Here is a 9,265-nt window from a genome sequence, read left to right on the forward strand (position 1 = left end):
GGGGGAGTGAGCGAGCGGCTGTGTGGTGCTCAGTTGCTGGCTGAGGTTAAACCACAACAAGCACTGTCTCTCATTAAGAGAGTTTCTTTCTCATTGCCTTCCTAGTTGTCACCCTTTTTTTCTACCACATCTGCCTTTTCTGCCTGGACCATGATGGCAGCTACAAGGTGGACTTCAAAAAGAAACCTGCAGACTTCAGGAACAGATCCAAGATGAGAGAATGGAGATTGTCTACTTTGCTGGACTCTCTAGTGCTCAGCAGCAGGGCAAACATTCCTCTCTTAGGTTTAAAATTTCCACCAAATTTCTTAAATGACAGCATAAACCAAATTGATTTTGAGAAATCAAAAGGATCTCTCTTAAAATTTTTCTCCATCCACTCTGTTAGACTCAAGTCTGTTGGAGGGTAGGAGATCCATTTCAGCTTGTTCCTTTCTGAAGTCTCAGTATTTTCTGAGTGGGAGGAACCGGTCTGAAGGAGAAATCACTCTCCTCAACTGGAGGAGGTCCCCAGGATGTCTTGTGACACAGAGCCAGCCAGGATGGAGTCAAAGCCCAAACCTGTCTTTACTTATGTTAGCCCCTGGGCTTTCAAGGTCTGAGCCCTTTGAAATGGCTCTGCTTTCCCTCCCACTGTCATTTCTCCTTCCCCCCACACCAGCCCCTCAACTCTCTCTCATTTCTGCTGGAGCTCCTTCCCCACTCACCCCCCACAGGGTCCCCTCCTCTTTATTACCCTCCCGAAACTCCATCTGTTCAGAGATCAACTCCAAAAGCAACAGTGATTGCTTCAGGGAAAGAAGAAGTCATAAAAGCACCACTGCCTGATAAGTGAAAACACCAGCACGTATAAGGAGGCGGTCTGGGACCCATCCAGCTGTGCATGGTAGAGGCACATCTGGCACCTCACAACAGCTTTCCATACCTCTAGTGGGCACACGAGCCTGACAGAAGTTACCTTGGGGAAAGAGTAAGGCAAATGTAAAGAAACAGTCGTGTGTTAGGGAAAGGAGACTTGTCAGCACAATTAGGAATGGCTTAGTGTTTTCACACTATCGATACACTGAGAGAAGTTTAATAGTTAGTTAATTAGTAAAAAGAAGACTCCCTTCTTGCAGAACTAGAGGGAAGAGGCATTTTGGTGCTTTCTTCTTCCCAGAAGGAATTGTCTGCATGGGGTGGGATTTCTATTGCCCACCACTAAACTCCTGCAAAAAGACTCTCCTTTCCTCCTGGAGAGCTGAGATTTATGGAGAGGCAGGCACACACTGTAAGTGGCTACTGCTTTAGCGGTCAGGCAAACCCTCATAAGGTTTTCGTCACAACTTAGGAACACCACTTTTATTTTTATTTATTGGTACTAGCATCCACCATCCCAAAGCGCTGGGAGTACCCCACTGCACTGGTGCTGTGCATGCACTTACAATCAGGGCTCTTGTCGCCAAGGGACTTGGACGCTGCTCACCCTGGTTTTCACTGGCTAAACTTGTGCCTGTGCTACAGTCAGTGCATGAGGGCTCAGTTCTTTGACTGCTGTTTTTATTTAATGCCATACAGCTCCTGCTACTACTGGTCTGGCTGTAGGGAACTGGAGAGGATTAGGAGTTGCAGTGAAGGAAGAGTCATTTCCACAGGGTATGGATCTGACAGCCCATTCTGCTCATCTCCCATGGTAGGGCAAAGGGAGGATTAAAAAACAAATCTCCTAGCATTTTTTAAAACAAGGAGGGAATAATATCAATGGTGGGTGGCATTTACTCCTTCAAAAGTCCCAGGTTTGGTAGGCTGAAGGTGTCAAGGGAGACTGATGAAATCTAGGTCATCTGCCAGAGCCCAGCTGCAGTCGGTAAATCATTATTATCTAACGACTATCAGGTAGCCTATATGAAATGAGTTGGTCTCTTTCAGGCTCCCAGTGGGTAAATGTTCACCCTACAAAACTGCTGGTGTAATTGGTGTTAATTGTCAGTGTCAGCAGAGGCTGTGGGGTGCTCGCTGCGTGTCAGGGCTGAAGCACGTGGGCAAAGAAACATAGCAAACGCTCTGCATCCTGCAGCAGATACCAGGTGGACAAACCTGAGCTATCAGTCCACAGGCTGTCAATCCTACAATAAATAAGTAAGTAAATAAATTAAAAATAAAAAGTGAAAAGTCCCAGGCTGCATGTGAGCTGTAGATAGGCTGGTAATAGCTAAAGTGTTCCACCAAAGCCATTGCCTTATGAGTGCGCTGGAGATGCTGTTGAGTGAAACAGTACCATGGAAAATCCAAGACTTTCTGAACAAGGTGGAAGCTTCTTCTGGGATTTTGCAGAAGAACCATATTTAAAAAACAAGTTCAGAATGGCTTCCTATGAGCAGAAGTATTTTTTCCCGTTACTTCTTCCCATCAGTTTTGAAATACTAGGAAATGCTACAAGAAGCTCTGACCCGCTAAGGCTGGAAGGATGCTTATTATGAGTAACACGAAATAAATGGAAGACAAATAGAAAACTCACTCGGGGCATAACATTAAGCAAGGACCACTGAACACAGGGTGAGCTAGCCTACCAGACACAAAACTCCCTCCTTCTCTCCTGCTGAACAGAGAAAGGGGACAATATCTGTGGCAGTCCCATATGGTTACAGTTCGGGGTGTTCACCTCCCTTTTACCCCTGATCAAACTTCAGCTGCTGTGCCAGTATGGCCCTAAACTTGACTTAAGCAACATCCCAGGGAAGTTAGTGATTCCTTTTGCTGACAGAGCCAAGCCTGCCTCGCTGAGGGGGTACCAAGTGTGGTTTGCCAGGCTCCCGTCCCATTCAGTCCCTACACGAACACCGTGGTCTGTCAGGGGTGTCAGTATGTCAAAAAGGGGTTTCTTTCATAAAGGTGTTAAATTATTATCACTTTAGAAACATATTAAAGTCATTATCAAATTGCAAATTACTATTATCAGCATACAATAGAGGTGCATAATGACATCCTAGGGCAAGATAGAGCTTAGCTCTCTCCAATAAATAATGCAATTTAATTTTATAGGTTCCCCCCACCCACCTTCGGTCACGTGTCTTTCTGTCCAGGGCATTTTGGAGATGGCTTATACGACTGTGTGGAAATGGTTCTCAAATGGCAGAGGCAGCAGCATGGCTTTTCCACAGTGGGCACTACATGGCCACGTTGTACTGCTGGGTTAGGGAAAGAGCATCGCAGGTTTGCCTGTCTGTGCTCTAACCTAGGCTTGCTGTTTGCCGCAACATTTCATGTTTCATGAGAGCAGTAGGCAAGCTAGTCCTAAAAGGTTATGGGATGCCAGCTGGCATTGTAAAACTGCTCCTTACCAGCCCGACAGCAAAATCATCTGGCTCTTGTTCACATTCATTGGGGCTCTTTTTTGCTAATAAGAACAAGACTCCATATCAAGTGTGATCCTAATGGTGCACAAATTCTTTCTGTTTGCCGCTTCCAAAGCTAACGTGCCCTGTGTTCTGGTCAGAAAGCAAAGCAAGGGCAGACACGGGTTTATCCCTCCTCCCCCTGCTCTCAGCTCCGTGCCCTTCACACATAAGGGTTTGTCTTTGTAGACTAAGCCATAAGAAGCAGAACTGATAAAATATTCAGGAGGATTTTCAGTGACCTCTGCTATAAGACTCCCCTCCATCAAGGTACCACAGGCTCAGGAGGGAAGAGTGAAAGAAAAATCAGTCTTAATGATCAGCTTTTCTGATCAGCCAAATGAATGTAATTAGTTAATGACAATTCATACGGAGAAATGTTCCCATCTGTACAAATACAGCCTTTAGATGTCTTGGCCTCTCCATTTGCAGTCCTGGAGGAATGAGAAAGTGCATAGGGCTTTACCACCCCTCCTTTTGCAACTGCTGAGGAGCCATTGGAAATAGTTAAGAACCCAACCCAGTGCACTGGGCTTTAAGAAGAATCAGGACACTGAGGAAAAAAAAAAATGCTGCAAAAACCAGCAGGGCTTCCAGTCTGCTGGAATAAACCATTATAGCAATAGAAAGGATGCTGATTTTGTTTGCTTGTTTATTTTGGTGGGTTTAAAAACTATTTTCTACCTCTTCCTTCAGAAAGAGAAGCTTTGTCTCACAACATTCAGCTGGAGAACATGCAAAACTTTAGATATAGATGGCTACAGTTTGTTACCTTCTGGGAAGCCGTTGCTGGGAAAGTAGCTTTTGGGCTTTTTTCTGCCAATGGCTGCTACAAGACACACAACAGCTTGTACCTGTCAGCAAAACCAGTCCTTTTTCTTAACTGCCCTGCTGCTCAACACTCTTATTTCACAGTGTCAGGGACTGTGAGCACTTTAATCTGTTAAAAGGGCTCTTTTTTCCTTTTAACACTGAACCCATGTTTTATTTATTAGTCTTTGATTTAGAAATGCTTAGAAGGCATAACACGTTTTCTAAGATGGATGACTTCTCCGTGGCTTTTGTGCGTGCCTGTGTGTGCGCACATAGGTGTTGTCATCGTTGCTGGAAGTCCAAAGGAAAGCATCTTTATAAAGAAACGCTCTCTGGCATATAGTCCAGGAGAACTGTTTCTCTCTAACAACAGCTCTCCGAGCACGGAGACCTATAAAGCTGTCCTGTAAAAGGCCAGATCCAGCTCTCATTGAAGTCAATGGGAGTCTTTGCCGTGGCTTTAGTGGGCTTTTTTCCAGGTCCCACTCAAAGAGAGAGAAACAGCGCTGAATAAAGGAAGATATAAAAATGGCATTTTATTTCTGGGATGCTTTAAAGTCATATGAAAATAGTTAGATTTATCATCTCCAGCTGATAGTATAAAACTCAGTCAGAGGTTACAGAAACTTAATTTCCTAGCTAGGGAAATAAAATCCCCCTCACCACCGCATCATGTTCAGTGTTTCTTTGGGGCAACCATATTCCAGCCCCACAAGCTGCCCCTGTCCTCCAGCCTGCTTGGCAAAGGCGTGAGCTTCCCCCAGCCCTCCCACCACCCTTGCCTGAGCGGTGTGGCTGCGTTGAGAGAAACCTGGGAAACCCCATTTCCCCATATGCAGACCAGAGAGCTCCACGCCGTGCGTCACAGCAAAAGACCCCGCTGGCCGTACAAATTACTCAGCATATGCACCAAGGGCAGCCAAAAGCAGCTGTTTTACCCGCCAAGAGACTGAGCGTGCAGCTTGCAACTCGTGCAGGTTGCTGTTACAGAGAAAGAGGGCCGTTAACACTGCTCAGTCATGCACACGTGCCCAGAGTGGATCCAAGCCCCCTCCATCACTCGCAGTGCCTCTGACCGATGCGTGGGCCACATCTGTGCTACATTTCACAAAGGACATGCATCCATACGTGCATTCACATATGTATGTGCTCTCTATACTGCAAGTACCCATACTCTGCAATGGAGCCTTCCCCAGCTTTGCAATACCTTGAACGTTAATCTAGTGTATAATTAGGGATGTGTTAAATACAGTCTGGGAAAGGGAATATACATGCTTGTTCAGAAACTGGGGAGAGAGGACGTCTGCCCCACTGGAGGCTAGCTCTGCCACAAGGACATCCAGTGTCGAGGCTGCCCCTCGGGCCACAGAGGACAACGGCTTCTCCAGAGAGCAGCTGGGATTCGGAGGTGAATTTTGCTGCCATCTCACGGCAGCTGAGAAGGTCCCTGGGGTAGCGGCAATTGGGTGACATGACTACCCTCTAACACCTTCTCCTCTTGGTGTAGCCAGCCAGGGTCCTACATCTGCAGACAGAAGGGCTATTATTGTGTTGTTTTCTGGCCACCCGTTATGGCCTGATTTACACAGCCTGATTACACAGGACAAAAGTCAGTTCAGGATCAGATCTCCCTGGAAGGAAAGGGGGTTAGGGAGCATCTCCTGCAGGACAGAGGGTGATTAGGAGCACTCCAGCCACGTTATTTGTGGGCTCAGTCCCTGAAGGAGCTCATCCCCTTTCTTCCAATCTAAAAAAAGTCCCTCACTACACACATGAATCCCACCGATGTCTGAGCAAATCCCGGGATTATCTGACCAGGGACAACAAAAATCAAGGGATATTGTGTAAGTGCTAGGTATGGAACAGCACTGGTAGGAGTGAGATCCTTGTTACTAACATGGTAAATGTCCTGCAGGGAAACTGGCAAATGCTTCACTTGCCCTTCACAAGCAAACAAAGCTGGGTCATGCCCAATGTTGTGCCCAAGTTAATAAAACCAGACTATGTTAAATATCCAAGAGGAAAATTGCTGTGTTATCCACTGGTTCCTTGTATTGTGTTTTATTACCACTATCGTCATTTACAACTTCTTCTTCTGAGATATTTCTGAGAGCAACATTTTTAGGCCTGCCTTTAAACGGGAGATGTCTGAGGCTGGGGTGCCACCTTGCTAGTTCAATAGGCGCTCTGTGCTGCCAGCCTGGCAGCTGCCGCAGGGTCTGTCAGATGGTCATGAGGATGATGAGATGTCTAGACAGCCTTGAAGTCCTGATGGCTATTTGTCTTTCACTTGCATTTCGCTGGGAAGGAGTTGTTAATATTTGGTTGCTTAAACAGAAGACTCTCTTCAAAACCCTCCCTCGATCCAAGCATACGGCATGTTGCTCCCATCTCCAGTAACAAAGTGATGTTTTCCCCCTGAAAATATGGCTTTTGCTCTGCAGAGACCGCTCCATTACGTAATCCTGTCAATCAGCTGCCAATCACTATGGTAACCGGGTGCCAAATACAATATTAAGATAAGCATTAAATAGCTGCCAAATGGGGCCCTTTCTGTTCTCACCATCCTAAAATCTTCATCTTCCTTTTCTTCTCCCTTCTCATCATCTCTGTCTGCTATTGATGTGCAGTTTTCTCTTTCCTAACAAGGTCTCCATAAGGAATCCCTGCTCAGTGTCCTGCAGCTATTGAGATGCCACTGAGGCTGGAAAAAAGGGTTGGCTGAAATACATATTCTTTTCAAAAGTATACAATACAGTGCTTTTCAAAGAAATACAAACCAAAGAAATTATATGGGTTTGTCTTGTTTCATTTGGAGTCTCTTGTTTCAACTCTCCATTTGCGTTAGCATGCCGTGGTTGCTGTCCATGTTCTCTGACCAGCCAACGACACAAAGACAAGGTCAGACCAAGGATCCTCTAACCTGTTATCCTTCCTCCAACGGCAGCAGAGGAATTTCCTTAATTAAGGAAAAAACTATAGGAAGCAGAGGAAATATAGGAATTCTTCCAGTGGTCTGTAGCTCAGGGACTTCCTGAGCTGGAGGTAACATCCGGAATATCACAATTGCCCCTGATAGACCTCCTCCATCAAATTTGTTGATCCCAATTTGAACCCATTTGTACTTTTGGCCTCCACAACATCCTGTGTCAAAAAGTTCCCCAATGTAATTAGTGCAGGGTGTGAAAAGTTCTTCTTTGTGTTTGTGCTAACCCTGCTCTTTGGGCAATTCCACTGACTGCCTCCTTGAGTGTTATATGATGAAAAGTAGTTTAATTCCCCTTCCCCTTTCGTAATTCTTGGGTCTAGCACCTGTTGTTTCAGTTATCAAAAACCACGGAAATGTTTTGTTTCTCTGTTTGTTTCCACACATTGCAGGTTGAAAACATTGAAATGTTTCCATATTTAAAAGATTGTAAATAACCTTATTGGAAAATTCTCTCTGTGATATTTTTGAACCCAGCCAAAGCAGAAGAGGAATGAGACTTACCACTTCATGGGAAATTCTGCCATTTTGTCTTCTTTTCCAGTTTGAAACAAAACAGGTATAATTTTTGCAAAAATTAAACACAAAGTCACTTTGGAGAGCTCAGCGTATTGCGTTCCAAGTAAGCAAATGTGTCCAATTGCCTAAAAGTTGAAAAACAAAACCTGCTTTTCAAACAGCCGTCTCACAGTGAAAAACAGGAAGAAAAAAAAAAAAAGCCTTTATGCCAAATACTATACTGTGAAATTTGGTGTTTTGACAACATCAAACGCTTTGGGATTTTTGCCTCTGAACTGAAATTACATCCACTCCAAATAAAAATCAAACAACTTTCTCAAAATATATCTATTTTGAAGGAAACCATGCTGGTAAAAGCTTTCTCACAAGGTGTTCCATGTTGCATAGGTTGATGTCGGGAAGGAGAAAAGTGACCAGGATTTTATCTGTGACTGCACTGTTGAAAAGTTTTGGTTTTACAGGCTTGGTCTCAGCTTTGTCACAACCTCCCACTGCAAAGGAGCCAGCTCTCGCTGCGGCTGGCATTTGCAGAGACCCTGCGGCCCAGGAGGCTACCATGCCAAGGCATCTCCCTCGCTCAGTGCCAGCTCAGATCTGTCACCGCGTCCCCTCAGACACCCCAACCAGCTGTCCGGGACTGGCATCATCTGGAAATCAGGTGGCTGGTTGATCCCCGAAGCCAGGAGCCACGTGCACCGTGCGGCTGGGAGAAGAGGGAGGCGTTCTGCAAGAAATGGCGTTTACAGGGCCATGGAGGCTGGTCTTCTCCGTGCCCTAGCAGTTGGACCACATTCATGAGCAGGCACAATGCCATCTTGACAGGTGGACTTAAGTGTAGGTAGCCAAAAGGTCACATATGTGCGTAAAAGACATTTGTTTAAAGCAGATGCTCTGAGCCAGGAATAAGAAATAGTCCGGAGCTCCCACACGTCATTAATACAGTATCATCCCCACCACTGGATTAACAACAAAAATAAACATGGGAGCTTTGGGCTGCAGTAGGTGAGATACAGCTTTCTTGATTATGGGCCAGTATTTTATTCTATTTTTTAAATTCCCTTTTGTCTTTCCTCCATGGAATGGGCAAAAAGGGGCTTCCCAGACTTGATAACATATTTTGAGAGTTGCGTGTGTCATTAGGGTAGGGAAAAAACCCCTACAGCCCAAATGTGCTTCACAGCTTTGTACGTGGATACGAATACAGATTAATATGATATTAGTGTAATGCAATTAAGAAAAAGCTGATGTTATTTTTGAGACAGACATTATTTCCCCATAGAAGAGTAAATCAGTTCCAATTATTGCACTTTCTGTAAGAATTTGCACATTTTACTCTAGCTCAGGTCTATTACTGAAATGAGGTAGTACTATATTTTAGCTAGACTGAACAAAGGGCAGAGGCAGTGACAGGTACAACGTGTAACTAATCATGCTGCATGCGTAACCGTTCAAGAGTTAATGAGGGACAAACTAAACCTAAATGCTCTCCTGAGTCTTCACATTCTTTAAAAAATAAAATAAAAACAAGCAAGAGAAGAGAAGAGAGGAGAGGAGAGGAGAGGAGAGGAGAGGA

The sequence above is a fragment of the Aptenodytes forsteri genome, unplaced genomic scaffold (genome assembly GCF_000699145.1).
Source record: "Aptenodytes forsteri isolate BGI_AS27 unplaced genomic scaffold, ASM69914v1 Scaffold193, whole genome shotgun sequence".
NCBI lineage: Eukaryota > Metazoa > Chordata > Aves > Sphenisciformes > Spheniscidae > Aptenodytes > Aptenodytes forsteri.